Here is a 13,586-nt window from a genome sequence, read left to right as displayed (position 1 = left end):
CCAAGTGTTACTCATTTCAAGGTAATTTTGAAGTTCCACTGCCTCAGCCATTTTTGGTCTTAAGCTAAGAAGCGGCTATTTTAATTCCTTTTTCCAGCCAATTCTTGAGCTTTCAAAAGCACAAATAACACTTGTTTTTGAAGTATTTGGAAGATCAAATCAAGGCTGTTGTTTTTTTTAATCGCAACAACACAGCCACGAAATTCTTCAAGAATGAACTATGGTTTCAAGAACAAACCAATAACTTTCAAGATTTGGAATCTTGGAAGTAAGATTTTCAAGAACCCCTAAGATTATTTCAAGATTTCTAAGAATTTCAAGAACTCAATCAAGAAAATTAAAAAACAAAACACAAAATAGTCCAAGATTTTCAAGATTTTCCCAAGAATCAACTAGGGTTTTCAAGAAACTTCAAGAACTAAGATTAGGGTTTCAAGAATCTTTAAGATTGATTATTGCTCAATCAAGAACTTCAAGAAATCCACAACTTTGATTCAAAATTTCAAGAAACAAAGTTCAACAACCCACATAACCCAAGAATCAACAAGACACACAAAGAAAACCCTAGGCATGACTTCAGATTTTTCAATCAACAATTCGAATAGAATTTTTTTTTAATGATGAACTAAGACACAAAGCACACAAGAAAGATAACATAGAAATATAATTTTTTTGGATGAAAAGTAACCATGGATGAACATTAATGATGAATAGTAGCAATAGATGAATAGTAATGATGGACAATATCGATGAATAGTATTGATAAATAGTAACTTTTTCTTATTCGGAACACAAATCAAGAAGAGACGCGACACAAAACCCTAGAAACTCTAGACCAAGAATGATAAAGATACGAAGAAGAAATGAAAAAGGATATAACTTTGACACCTTAAACCAACTTTGATGCCATTTGATACATTCTATGCCTTATTATAGACGTAACCCATAACATACAAGCCACATGATCTTAGAATTGGATCAATATCAACATTTGAGTAGCAGAAATCTAAACAAACTAGGACCACTTAAGGATCATATAAGATTATTTCAAGATTTCTAAGAATTTCAAGAACTCAATCAAGAAAATTAAAAAACAAAACACAAAATAGTCCAAGATTTTCAAGATTTTCCCAAGAATCAACTAGGGTTTTCAAGAAACTTCAAGAACTAAGATTAGGATTTCAAGAATCTTTAAGATTGATTATTGCTCAATCAAGAACTTCAAGAAATCCACAACTTTGATTCAAGATTTCAAGAAACAAAGTTCAACAACCCACATAACCCAAGAATCAACAAGACACACAAAGAAAACCCTAGGCATGACTTCAGATTTTTCAATCAACAATTCGAATAGAATTTTTTTTAATGATGAACTAAGACACAAAACATGTGACAGCCCCACCTTCCCCTAAGGCGAACCAAAGGGGTTAGCGGACTGCCTGTCCAGCTCTCGCCAGGACTAACGGTACGGTTTACGTCAATCTAAAACGTTCCGGAACATAACATCGCGCGCAAACAAGTCAAAACACAAAATAAAATAAAATAAAATAAAACGAAAACCGAAGCAGAAATTTATCTAAACCATAGCCAAGCATATATGTACAACGGAAATCAACATTTACAACCATAATGGCATGCCAAAACTATTCATTAAGGAGTACACATTCGATTTGCCTATCAAAAGGAAATGAACCCGTTATACATTAGGGTTTCACTTCAAGAGCTATACAAAAGACATTTACAAGCTCAGTATGGCAATTGACTATCCAGTCCATTTTCAAAAGCAATTATATCCCTGTAAGGAAAACAAATAACACGGAATGAGCCAAAGCCCAGTGGTATACCACCCAATAAGCAATCAAAGTCATATAAGAATGAACCTTCATTTAAAGTGCACAAATAAGCAATGAAGCAAAACGGTAAAAGGATACGGTCGGCTCTCAAGAGCCCATTTCCACGCTTGCAATCTTGAACCAACCTCATTGACTCTCCGTCAATGTTAAAATACCAAACCGTAGACAACTCTTTACTTCCATTCCTTCCACCTATCATACCCCAACCGGGCCCGCACTCCATTCAGTAATATTTTTGGTAATACTCGAGTTTACCGGAACCAAGGGTCTCATTACCACAAGGTTCCCCAGTACAGTCCCCGTGGCATGATAATTTTCACGACCAATCCCTCGCCGGCTCGATCCAATTAACTACCATACGGGGTTGAGCTCATAAATGCAGTAAAGCCATTGGATACTCGTCCAACGACACCAAATCAGTTTCCATGAATGGAATGCAGTATTTCATATATCCAGTGCAGTATTTCAGTAAAACAATCAATAGCCACGAATAAAGTCATGAGGGGTGAGGGCGATCAAGGACACCCTCACCTCAATCATTTCCAATAACCAAATAAGCCTTCAAGGCATCAAATACACATAGCACAAAGCCACATTATAACAAGTAAGTGAGTGGTATACTCACCAAGCAAGTAAGTGGTATTTCATGTACCACGATCACCAAGCCGTCGTGCACTACCTTCAAGCCCTAGAACATATAACACATACAATGAGACTCGATAACGAGTCATATAGCAATGCTAAACACAACCCCAATAGGGTTTCATATGCATAAATGAGCATAATAGCAAACCAGAAATTAGAAAATGGCCTTAGTCTTGGCCCCAAATAGAAAACTGTTTTACACTCATTATGCGGTAATGGTACAACTCTCACTACAAATATCGGTTGGGGGTGTAAGACCCACCGTTTCGAAGCTATGGAACAGGGCTACAATAATGTAGAAGACCACTCAATCCAGTTCCTAGCTTAACTAGGTCGAAAATGCCAAATACTAACCCAGAATTCCTAAAACAGGTTCGCAAAACACAAAAAACTGTAATCAGTATATCTCAGTCCTTACAAGTCCAAATGCCGAAATTCCAAAGGCATATGTTAGCTAAGACACTCAGATACATTTCATCAGAAGACACCAACTCCAAAATCCAAACCAATTCCAGTCAAAATAGCCAACTACTATCGCAGTTTTCGCATTCTGCTCAAAGCAGAACAGCTACAGTAATTTCGTCATAACTCATTCTACATTAATCCAAATGACCTGAAATTTTGCAGGCACATCAACCTCATCAATACCTACAACTTTCATGTTTTGAGTAAAGTCAAATTCGGCCTCTAACACAGTGATCTAAAACCGGACAGAATTGGGGCTTCAAGAACCCTAACTTTCCAATTTTCCATCCAAATCCAAAATTAGTTGCATTTAACCACATTTGACATCCACTAGAGCCATTTCCAACCATTACAATTCATCATACAAGCCCCCAACATCAAGATCATATTAAACCAGAAAAATTCCCAATAAAATAAAAACTTCACCATAACAAGCCAAATCAAGAAATAAATCACATTTTCACACACTCATGCCACTTCTAAGCATCATATGACCATTATTAGAGGTAGAAGGGTGTTCAAGCAACACTTACCAAGAAATCAAGAGAAAGAGGGATATTGGACACCTTTGATCTTCAAACAAAGTTCACCAATACACTTACTAACACTAGAAGCAAAGTTTTTATGGAGTAGAAACAACTCTAGGCTTTGGTTTGTGGTAGATTGGACCAAGTGGAAGCTTGCAAAATGAAGAAGTTCCCTTCCTTCTTGAGCTAAGGAGAGCCGGCCAACAAGAGAAGAAAAATGATGATTTTTGGTGAATTTTTGGATATTTACTTAGTTGGGTCAAAAGTCAAAAAAAAATGTCAAAAGGTGAATAGTGATTCATAAAAGGTATCCAATAAGAAAGTGACATGTGTCACTCTATTAAATGCAATCTTATCATTCTTTTCTCTCTCACATCAATCACTTCACACACACTACTTATCACTTAACACCCGATAAATTTTACACAGTATCCGAAACTTAACCTTATTGGCCGAATTTTTCCGAACTTATCGCACTAGTGGGTCCCACGTCCACTATTTATCCTTAATTTTCTAAAAACTCTCCAATACTAGAAAAATCATCTTAAAACTATAATTGCTCATAAAATCCACTAAGAAAATATTTTTAAGCCAGAAAATGCAAAATTACGCAATTAAAGGGGAAATAAACCCTAGGAAAATATTAGGGTTTTTACGGGTTCTCACAAACATACCAAGTGATAAACTAAGGAAAAATGCGTGATATGTGGTGATCATGCACTTAATGAAAAAAAAGGGAAAAAGAACCTATTGGGCCTAGCATTGGACTAGCCCTTTCTATGACATCCGACTAGCGTTGGACTAGTGGAAACGATAAAAGAAGCCACAACTAGCGTTGGACTAGTGTGGTGACGTACATTCATCCATTTCATACATCCACACTATAAAGAGCGAGTAGGCATGCGAATCACTTATAAACACGTAGCACATAACACTTAGCATGCTTGACTAGATGCAAAATCCTAATAAAGCATTTAACATATAACACATAGGCATGCAACCATTACATTTGCTAACTAAAACAAAAGGGAAAGGGAAAATGGACCAAATTACTTACTACGCCCTATCTATTACAAGCCAAGAGGTGTACACATACCCCATTAATAAAAATAAAAAATAAATGGAATAAATGAAAGGAAATAAGGAGAGGCTAGGAAAGCAAGTAGACATGCAAATTTCAATTAGCACATTAGTCCACATAGGAGAGAAACAAAAAGGGATAAAAGAAATGATACCTTCCCCCCGTTGGTGATATTAACGAAATGAATAAACTCAACTTGGCTAGAATCATCCAAGAAAAGACTAACTTAGGCTAAAATCACCAAAAACAAAAGATTAATGCACCAATTTAGTGATAAGATATAAATTAAACAATTTGAACCCATCAAAACATCAAACTTTCCCTCAATTGCAACTCAATGAAGTCAAAACTACATAAAGACCAAGGCCAAGGCATGATCATCCAATCCCCAAGCATAACATCTACTAAAGACCCAAAAGCAAGCACTACTCAATCATTTGAACCTAATTGAAACATTTAAAAACACAAAAAGTTCCCCAAGCAAATAACAAGATCCAAGCAAACATTTATGGAAATTCGAAGGTCCAAGAATGAACAAGGGTCCATGAATGATTTAAACATGCACTTTGAAAACTCGATAGCAACTCATTAATCAACCAAATAAAACCAATTGAAAAATTTAAGAGCTTCAAAGTCTCAAAAACAATGAAAGGCCAAATGATGACTCAAAATACACCCACCTTAGGACCTAATTGCAAGAAAATGGAACCTAATTGGGCCATAATGCATTGCTGCAAAAATCACAGGGACCCAATTGATTAGCTTTTTCAAATACTCGGGCCAAATTAACATTATGGGAAACTTGAAAGGTTAAAGTGTGATTTTCAGAAGTTAATTTCATGCAAAACATGCAGCTACGATATATGATTTGCAACCAGCAATATTTCTGATTCAAGCTTTCTGCAGCCGAAAAAACATCAGCACAACTTGCATTTTCACACATTGATTTCCACTTCAAGTAATCTTTTGATCAAAACTTTTCAACCAAACATCCAAAACCCTATCTAAGCAACATGTAACACAATCTTGACATTCAAACAAACCAAAACATAGAGGGAAAAATCATGCAAATACTGGAGAATTCAATGCAGCATGGTTCGGCATTCCTGCTCTATACATTTCCAGCAATGTTTAGACATGTTGCAAGCTCTTCTTGAACCCAAACACACAAATATTAACACCAAGCCTTCCATTTCATTCCTTCAACACCAAAGTAAGCTAGCAAAAGAAGACTAAAACCAGTTTTGTGAGCTGTTACGGAAGAAAAAAGAAAACAGCAAAGGAATCCAGTTGAAACTTCATTTAACGCGGCCGGAGTTTTTTCCTTTAATGTAGATAGTTACGATGGACAACACAACCCAAACACCAGAGGAAAGCAGGTCACAGCAAGAGAAATAAACTCATGAAGCTTCAGAACTCCAATAATTTCCAGTCACAAATGCAGCCAAGGCGACCTGAACATCTACTAAGACTCAACCAGAAAATCAGGAAAACAGCATTATCCATCTTGGTCAAACCAGTCTAATGAATTTAGACTGCAAACCAGAACATGTATCTACCCATTTGGGAAAAAATAGAACTGGTGGCTTAAGCATAATGAATACGAAACAAACAGGGAAAATGTCAAAAACCCCAAGTCCCTTCTCCTTCTTCTCTCAAACCCAACCAGATTTGGTGGCAGTGCAAAAACTAACATGAACATCTACTGACCTCTAGCTCAACATTTTGAAAAAAAACATTCTAAGGTCCAACTGCAACAACAAACCAAATGCTCAAAACAAAACTGGTAAGCGAAACAAGGACCTCCAAAACTACTGCAAGTCAAACAGGAAATACTGCCAAAAATTCATGTCATATTCTGATTTTGCTGATTCAAACACATGTGGGTCAGTCATGAGCTCACGAATTCATGATATAACCTCACGAAGAAATCCAAGTTGCTGTCCCTGTCCACTACTCACTGATTTTCTATCTCAAACAGATTTGAACAACTGGATGCACAGGAGGAACAACCATGAAGGAAAGAGAAAAACGACCCAAAACGTAACAGGAAATATCTCAACATTTCTGAGCCAAATCTGATGGTATCTAACTGATAAAAGATGAAGATAATACCTTAATCACCAAGCGAGGCGAGGGATGCCCGAGAAAAGGTTCGGATGGTTCTACCAGAACTTCAAAGTCACGCCAACGGAACGCGATGATGATGATTCAGTCATCCTCTTGCAACCCTAAGTCAGACTCTTTTTCTTTTGCTGTTTTCTCTCTTTTACCGTCTCGCATACACACTCTCTACTTCCTCAAGATTTTTCAGCCGCCACTCTCAAAACTTTTCTCTCCGTTGTCATCCGTTCTCTTTCTCTGGTCTTTCTTTTCCGATCCTATCCCTCTCTCTATCTCCCCAAAAAAACTCTCTCTGTCGGCTGCCTTCTCTCTGATTTCTGTTTTGCCTCAGAATTTTTCCAGCCGTGCTCTCTATCTCCCTCCTTCTTCCGGCTGCTGATTCTTGTTCCTTTTTATATGAGCTCCAATCCGTAAACCCTCTCTCGGATGGTGAGGATGAAGAGCTTATCCTTCCCTTTCCATCCAGCCATCCGATGGCTCTTGAGATTGTCCTTTGCACGCTGCAAAAAATTGCAGCGTGCATGCCGTGACGTTGTTCTTTTTTTTTTTTTTTTTTTAAATTAATTTTTTAAATTAATTAATTAAACAACAAAAATGATAATAATAAAACAATAATAATTAATGATGAAAACAACTTAATTAACATTAGATAAAAATAAACTAAAAACAACAAAAATGCAATTTTCCATTTTTTCATTTTTCTCATTTTTCACTTTCACTTTTTTCTTTTAAAAATAACTTAAAAATGCCAAAAAGCTGAATTTAAAAGAAATAAACATATTTTTGTGAGCAAATTTTCCTCTTTTTTTTTCATTTTTCAAATCCAACTAAAGCCTATTTATTTTTATTTTTATTTTTTTGAATTTTTCTTCTTTTTCTTCTTTTCCTTTAATTTTCTCTTTTCTCCTTTTTTTTTATAATTTTCATTTTCATTTTTCCTTCGAGAAAGCATTGAATAAAAACAAAATGACTAAAACATATTTTTGATGTTTTCCTTTCCTTTTTTCTAAAAACTTTATGCTAATCTTAATCTTAAAAGCTAAAACTAAAAACTAAAACTAAAAGTAAATAAGAATAAATAGCAAATGAAATAGGTCAACTAAAAGGGCGAAAATGAATAAAATCAAAATATCATAACAACTAATAGTGCAAAACACACAATAACGAACTAAAATGCAAGCAATCTAAAATGAAAATCATGAAATAGATGCTACATAAAATTATTAAAAATTTGGTGTCTACACTCTTTATTTTGATTTTTACTTGACCCTATGTGCCCCTATGTGACTTTATGTGTTTAATTACATGCCTTTTTGAATGTTTTATTTCATTTATTTATTTATTTACTTTAATTGTTTCGATTTAGTATTTTTATTTTAATTTAATGTTTGATTATTTAAGAGGCATTTAGTGCCGAATTGTAATAGTTAGGGGGTTCAAGATATGTATTTAGATAGAATATGTAATAGTTAGGGATTTATTTATTTATTTTATTCCTTCCCTCCCTTAGATTGTAGTTAGGGCCCCAAATGTAATAGTTAGGTTTCTATTTGTTTTATTTGTTTTGTGTGTTTTGCATGCTTATGTGTGTTACGTGTTATTCGCTTTCCTAGGGATTTGCATCTAGATATCATGATTATGTGCTATGCGTCTTATGTGAATTTATGTGTTTATTTGCTTTTATTACGTTTTATATGATTGGTTTAGTTATAATCAATGTGCGACGTCACCACACTAGTCCAACGCTAGTTGTGGCTCCTTTGCCGACTCCACACTAGTCCAACGCTAGTTGTGGCCTTATTTCCCGTTTCTCGCTAGTCCAACACCAGTGAGAACTTATAGACATGGACTAGTCCAACGCTAGACCGCTTAGGAAACATCCGCGCGTTAGATCATGTTTGTATGGCAAATCATGACATTTTATGCATATTTTCTACTTTTTAGGGTCTTTACCATTTTGCATGACATTTCCCTTATATGTATATCCCTTATCCCGTATTTCCCTTATATATATTCCTTATACCCATGTGTGACATATGACATTAGATTTGCATTCCATTTAAGAATTAGAACTAGGCTAGTATATTTGCATGATTAGATAGGAGAAAAACCCCTCGAATATGGAACATGGACGAGTTTGGCTCTCTAACCTTAGCACGCTTGTATTTCCTCTATTAAAAGAAAAATCTAGTCACGAATCTTAGTTCCCCGCACCCGTTATGATGCATTCCCTTAAGTCTTGTATGTTTATATATTTGTATAATTTTCTTTTCTTTTCTTCGAATCTCATATTTTTGCATATTCGTGAACTCTTCAAGAAGTCATTTTTAGACGTTGTAATTAATGCGATTTGCACCAATTAAATTTTGAAGAGATATTCCGACCCCCCGATATCCTCCTAAGTTTAGGTTTTGCATCCATATAGTGACATCCAAATTTGATAAATTCTTAAGTTAAAATAAGAAAATTTTTGACTAAATCACGCAACTAGCTTTGGCAAGGTTGAAAGGGTGCTTTGGATTTTATCCTTGCCTTCCCTTTCTTCAAATGTGACTCCCAAACACTTTCCTTTGATTTTCGAAAACTTGGAGTCATTTAAAAGGGTTTTTCTACTTTTTTATTCAAAATTCATTTTAGGTGACTTGGTATACTTTAACTCAATATCAAGTGGCGACTCCTACTTTTTATTATTAAAAACTTTTTTTGAACTATTATTTTGGGCCAAAATAATCGCATTTTTAAGTCTCATTTGGGCCCATTTTCTTTATTTATTTTCTAAAAATCAAAAACACATTTTTTACTCAAAAATTGAATAAAAAATTCATTTTCATAAACAAGCTAAGTTTTTCATTTAAAAATGGGGCGCAACACAACTTACATGCAAGCTAGCACACATTATTCCAATATAAACGATGCAACTAAGGTAAAAATAACTCAAAGGAAACAAGTTTGATCTGTTTCAATTGTAAGCCCTTCATGTGAATTTATGAACCACAATAGGATATATGAACCCTAGGGATCCGATGTATCTTGATCAATGTGAATAAGATTAATAAAGGTTGTTTCGACATGCTTAAGCTCTTCAATGGATCTTAACACTCCATTTTAGTCTTGACAGCTCACACTAGAAATCGAAATGCCCCTTTAAACTTCATAGCTCTTACTCTAGTAACCGTATTTGCAAACCCACATTGGATCACCTTGGATAGTCTCAGATCACTCCCCACCTTTTGAGAAGGATTTGTCTTCAAATCTAGGCGGGAAATGGTTAAGGATAGAAAAAGCAAACATTTTCCACCTAGATCAAAAACCATAGTGAACAACACATATGGAATCAATGGCCCTGAGTAGGGATGGCAATTGGGACAGATGCCCGCCAGCGTTAACGGGATGAAGGATGGGGCGGGGTGGGGGTTAAAATGCTCACCCCATTACAAAATGGGGCGAGGGATGGGGGACTATACCCCTGCCCCATCCCCTGTTTAAATAAAATATATATATTGCGAGGACCCGAAAATAATTTTTAAATTTTCTCCTTTTTTGAAAAAGTAATTTGTTTTCCCTTTTAATTTTACTTTACGTGCTTTTTTGCTAGTCTTGATTTGATAGTGATTTTAAAGATTAAATTAAGATTTTTATCATTCCCTTTTTTTTGTAGTTTAGTGCATATTAAGTTTCATAGTGCATTATACTAGTGTGACCAACTGGTTAGGTGTGTATACTAAATTTGAAAGATTAGAAGGAGTTTTGTGCAAAAGGAATATTGTGCTATAAGGTGTTAAGAGATAATTAGAGATGAACTAGATATTTTAGTGAATGGAAGACAATTGGATAAGGATTACATCTTGATTTGACCCTTGTCACTCAACCATGAAGTCTTGACCAAGACTAAGTTTCATTCTTATCCTAAACCAAGCCTTTATTACCATTTCTTCTTCTTGGCTACTTGTTGGACGAAATTTGAGAGGTAAGGGGAGAGAAAATACTCCATTTTCTAGCCTTGATTTCTTGCTTGATCCATGAGAAATTCGAAGATTAACCCTAATCTACTCCGATAGATCTTGAGTGAAACTTGGAGGGAAGCTCTTAGAGGAAACTTGGACTTGTTGCTTGGTTGAAATTGCTAGGAGAGGTATTGACTTGAAACCGTCTCTTTTCTTCAAGTTTCTAGTAGATTTGTAGCTAGAAAGATTGGATCTTTGATGGGTTATTGATGGGTTTCTTTGAAACCTTGATTTAGGTAGATGATTTGAGGAAAATTTCTGTTTGAAAGCTTCTTGCTGGCCGAAACTTTTGAGTGTTGTTAGCCCTTATTTTTTCAAAACTTTTGGGGGAAATCTTGCTCCACAAACTTTGTTAGACATTAAACTTTGATTGTAACTTGGACTTGAACCAAAAATCATGAGCTTAAGTGGGAAGGTTGAGTCAAGTGTTGCTGAAAATTTTTTCCGCAAGAGACTCTGAGCAGTCTTGGGAAATCTGATATATCTTGGAGTAGAAAATCCAAATTGAGTTTTGTTTGTTGTATTTGAAACTAGACTCATAGTTATTTTAATCATGTAAAATTCATGGTTTGGTTCACTTTCTAAATACCAGTAAAATTTCAAAGTGGGTTGAAAATCCTAGACTGTCCTGTTTTTGCACTTAGTTGAGCGGTGAATTGAGGCTGAGATTTGACTAATTTATGGGCTGGATTTTATGAAAGTGTCTTCTAGAGAGTTGCAAACTTTTGAGTCTATTTTCTAACGGTATAAGATTTATCATTTTTGGACTTACCAAACCTGAGTTATGACTTTTCAAAGAGCATTACAAAAACTGGGATTTTTCTTATGAAATGACAAACAAAACTTGGAAAGGTCTTGGAAACATTTTCTGGTTTTTAAACCTAACTTTCTCGATAACTTGCACTCCATTTTATGATTGGATCATGGATTTATTATGTATATGAGTTTTCTTTTGACTTGAATAAGAAAACTTGACATTTTGGATCAAGAACTAGAGGTTGCAATCTTGAAAGTTATTAATTTTTTTTCAAATGTGTTTTTAGTGGTGAACTCTCATGGTTCACTCAAGCACCAAATTTGATCTCAGGATTCATTTTAAAAGTGAAATGAGGAGTTTTTCTTGAACCTTGTTTGCTGGAAATTTTGGAAGGTTTTGGCTGAATCTAAGATTGGAATTTGTCCCGTTTCCTCTAACTTTAAAGTGAAATTTTGCTCAACATAGCTTGCTAATCAATTGCCCTCAAATGTGCTTTCAAAAGGAGCAACAAGTTTGAATTAAAAAGGGGTGAAAAGTGGAGCGTCATGGCAAGAGTTTTGTGGGAAAATTTCACTTGCTTGATGTTCAAAACTTGGAGGATTTGTTGGTGTTTTTGCGAAGAAATAAATGGTGGTTTGGTGAAATTTTGACTTCATAAGTTTTAGTAAACTTGAATGCTCATTTATATATGTCAAAACTTGGGCAAAACATTAGGAGTTAAGGAAGTGAAAGTGGTTTTCCCTCCCACATGTGTTTTGTTAAACTCTTGAGCAGTTTGGCTAACTTTTGAATCTTGCCTTGAGTGTTATCTTAGTGGTTAAGTGGAGAGAGTTTCTCTCTTAATTTGACAAGAAATTGAGCATGCTTGAGTGAAGGGTTAAGGGGAAATTGTTTGGCCTTGGTTGAACGATTATAGGTAATCGTTGATTGTGCATGTCTCAGGTACTCAAGAGGAATTCGAGGGAAACCCCGAGGAGAACTTGTCAGAGCTTTCCCTTGTCTTGCTTACTTGACTATTGGTGAGTGTTCCTTGCATGTTGTGATTCCAATGACCATGTGGCTTGTTGTGAATGCTTACTTGAATGTTAAATGCTTTTCAATGATTATTAAATGGATTTTCAATAGGCGAGTGTGTACTTTATCGCACTCGACCAAAGTGATCGTGAAATTTTCAATGATCAAGTGATTGAATGTTACTTGTGCATGAATGTAAGCCTTTGGCTGAACTAGGCCCTTGCCCTTCGTCGATAGCATATTCGAGCTAGAAGCAGAATCGATCGGGTAGGTTGGTGACCCTGGCCACTGTTTTGGTATACTCGAGTATGACCCCAAAGTCTGATGGAGAACTAACCCTTGAATACAATGCAATGATTGGAATGAATAAATAAATGAAATGAATACTGTAGGAGTTTTCACTATTAAATGTTTTTAAATGTCGGAGGAGTAAGGGAAATGGTCAGCAACTGAATAACTAAATGAATGGTTTCAAGTGAGCACGTATCCTTCCAATGATTGAATGATTGTTTCTTGAATGACAGTTTGTTATTGTGAAAAGTGTTAAATGTGACAGCCCCACCTTCTCCTAAGGCGAACCAAAGGGGTTAGCGGACTGCCTGCCCAACTCTCGCCAGGACTAACGGTTCAGTTTAAAGCGGTCTAACATTCCGGAGCTTACAACCGCGCGTAAACAAGTCAAAATGTCAAATAAAAAAAATGAAATCGGAATCGGCCATGAATAGTAACCGACACGTCAGAACCCAACCAAACGTCGAGCAAATATTCACATCTCGAAATTTAGCATATACAACCCAAAGGAGCATACAAAAGTTATTCAAAAGTGAATACAGGTACGGTTTGCCAAATCAAAAGAGAAACGGACCCAAAAGTATATTTAGGGTTTCAATCAATGAGGTATACAAAAAATATGTCCATCTAGCTCAATTCGGCAACCAACTATCAAATCCAGTCCAAAAGGATTTATTTTCCTGTAAGGAAAACAAAAGGAACAGAAAGGGGTGAGCTTGCGCTCAATGAGGTACCAGACACATAGTAGTAAAATCATGGCATTTCACATTTAACAAATCAGGTACACATGCCAGATGTAAGTAAAAGAACCAATGATTCAAATAG

General features: G+C 35.6%; 1 long non-coding RNA gene across 1 annotated transcript; it reads right to left on the bottom strand.

Annotated features, from left to right (window-relative positions):
- Positions 1-4,434: 4,434 nt before the first annotated feature.
- Positions 4,435-7,033, bottom strand: LOC140007643 (uncharacterized). Its single transcript, XR_011814987.1, has 2 exons — positions 6,687-7,033; positions 4,435-4,802 (listed from the first exon to the last, which is right to left on the bottom strand). It is a non-coding gene; the product is annotated as an uncharacterized lncRNA (long non-coding RNA).
- Positions 7,034-13,586: the final 6,553 nt, after the last annotated feature.

Source organism: Coffea arabica, chromosome 5c (genome assembly GCF_036785885.1).
Source record: "Coffea arabica cultivar ET-39 chromosome 5c, Coffea Arabica ET-39 HiFi, whole genome shotgun sequence".
Lineage (NCBI taxonomy): Eukaryota > Viridiplantae > Streptophyta > Magnoliopsida > Gentianales > Rubiaceae > Coffea > Coffea arabica.
The sequence above is the reverse complement of the archived record's forward strand: the minus strand, read 5'-3'. Positions and strand labels throughout refer to the sequence as shown.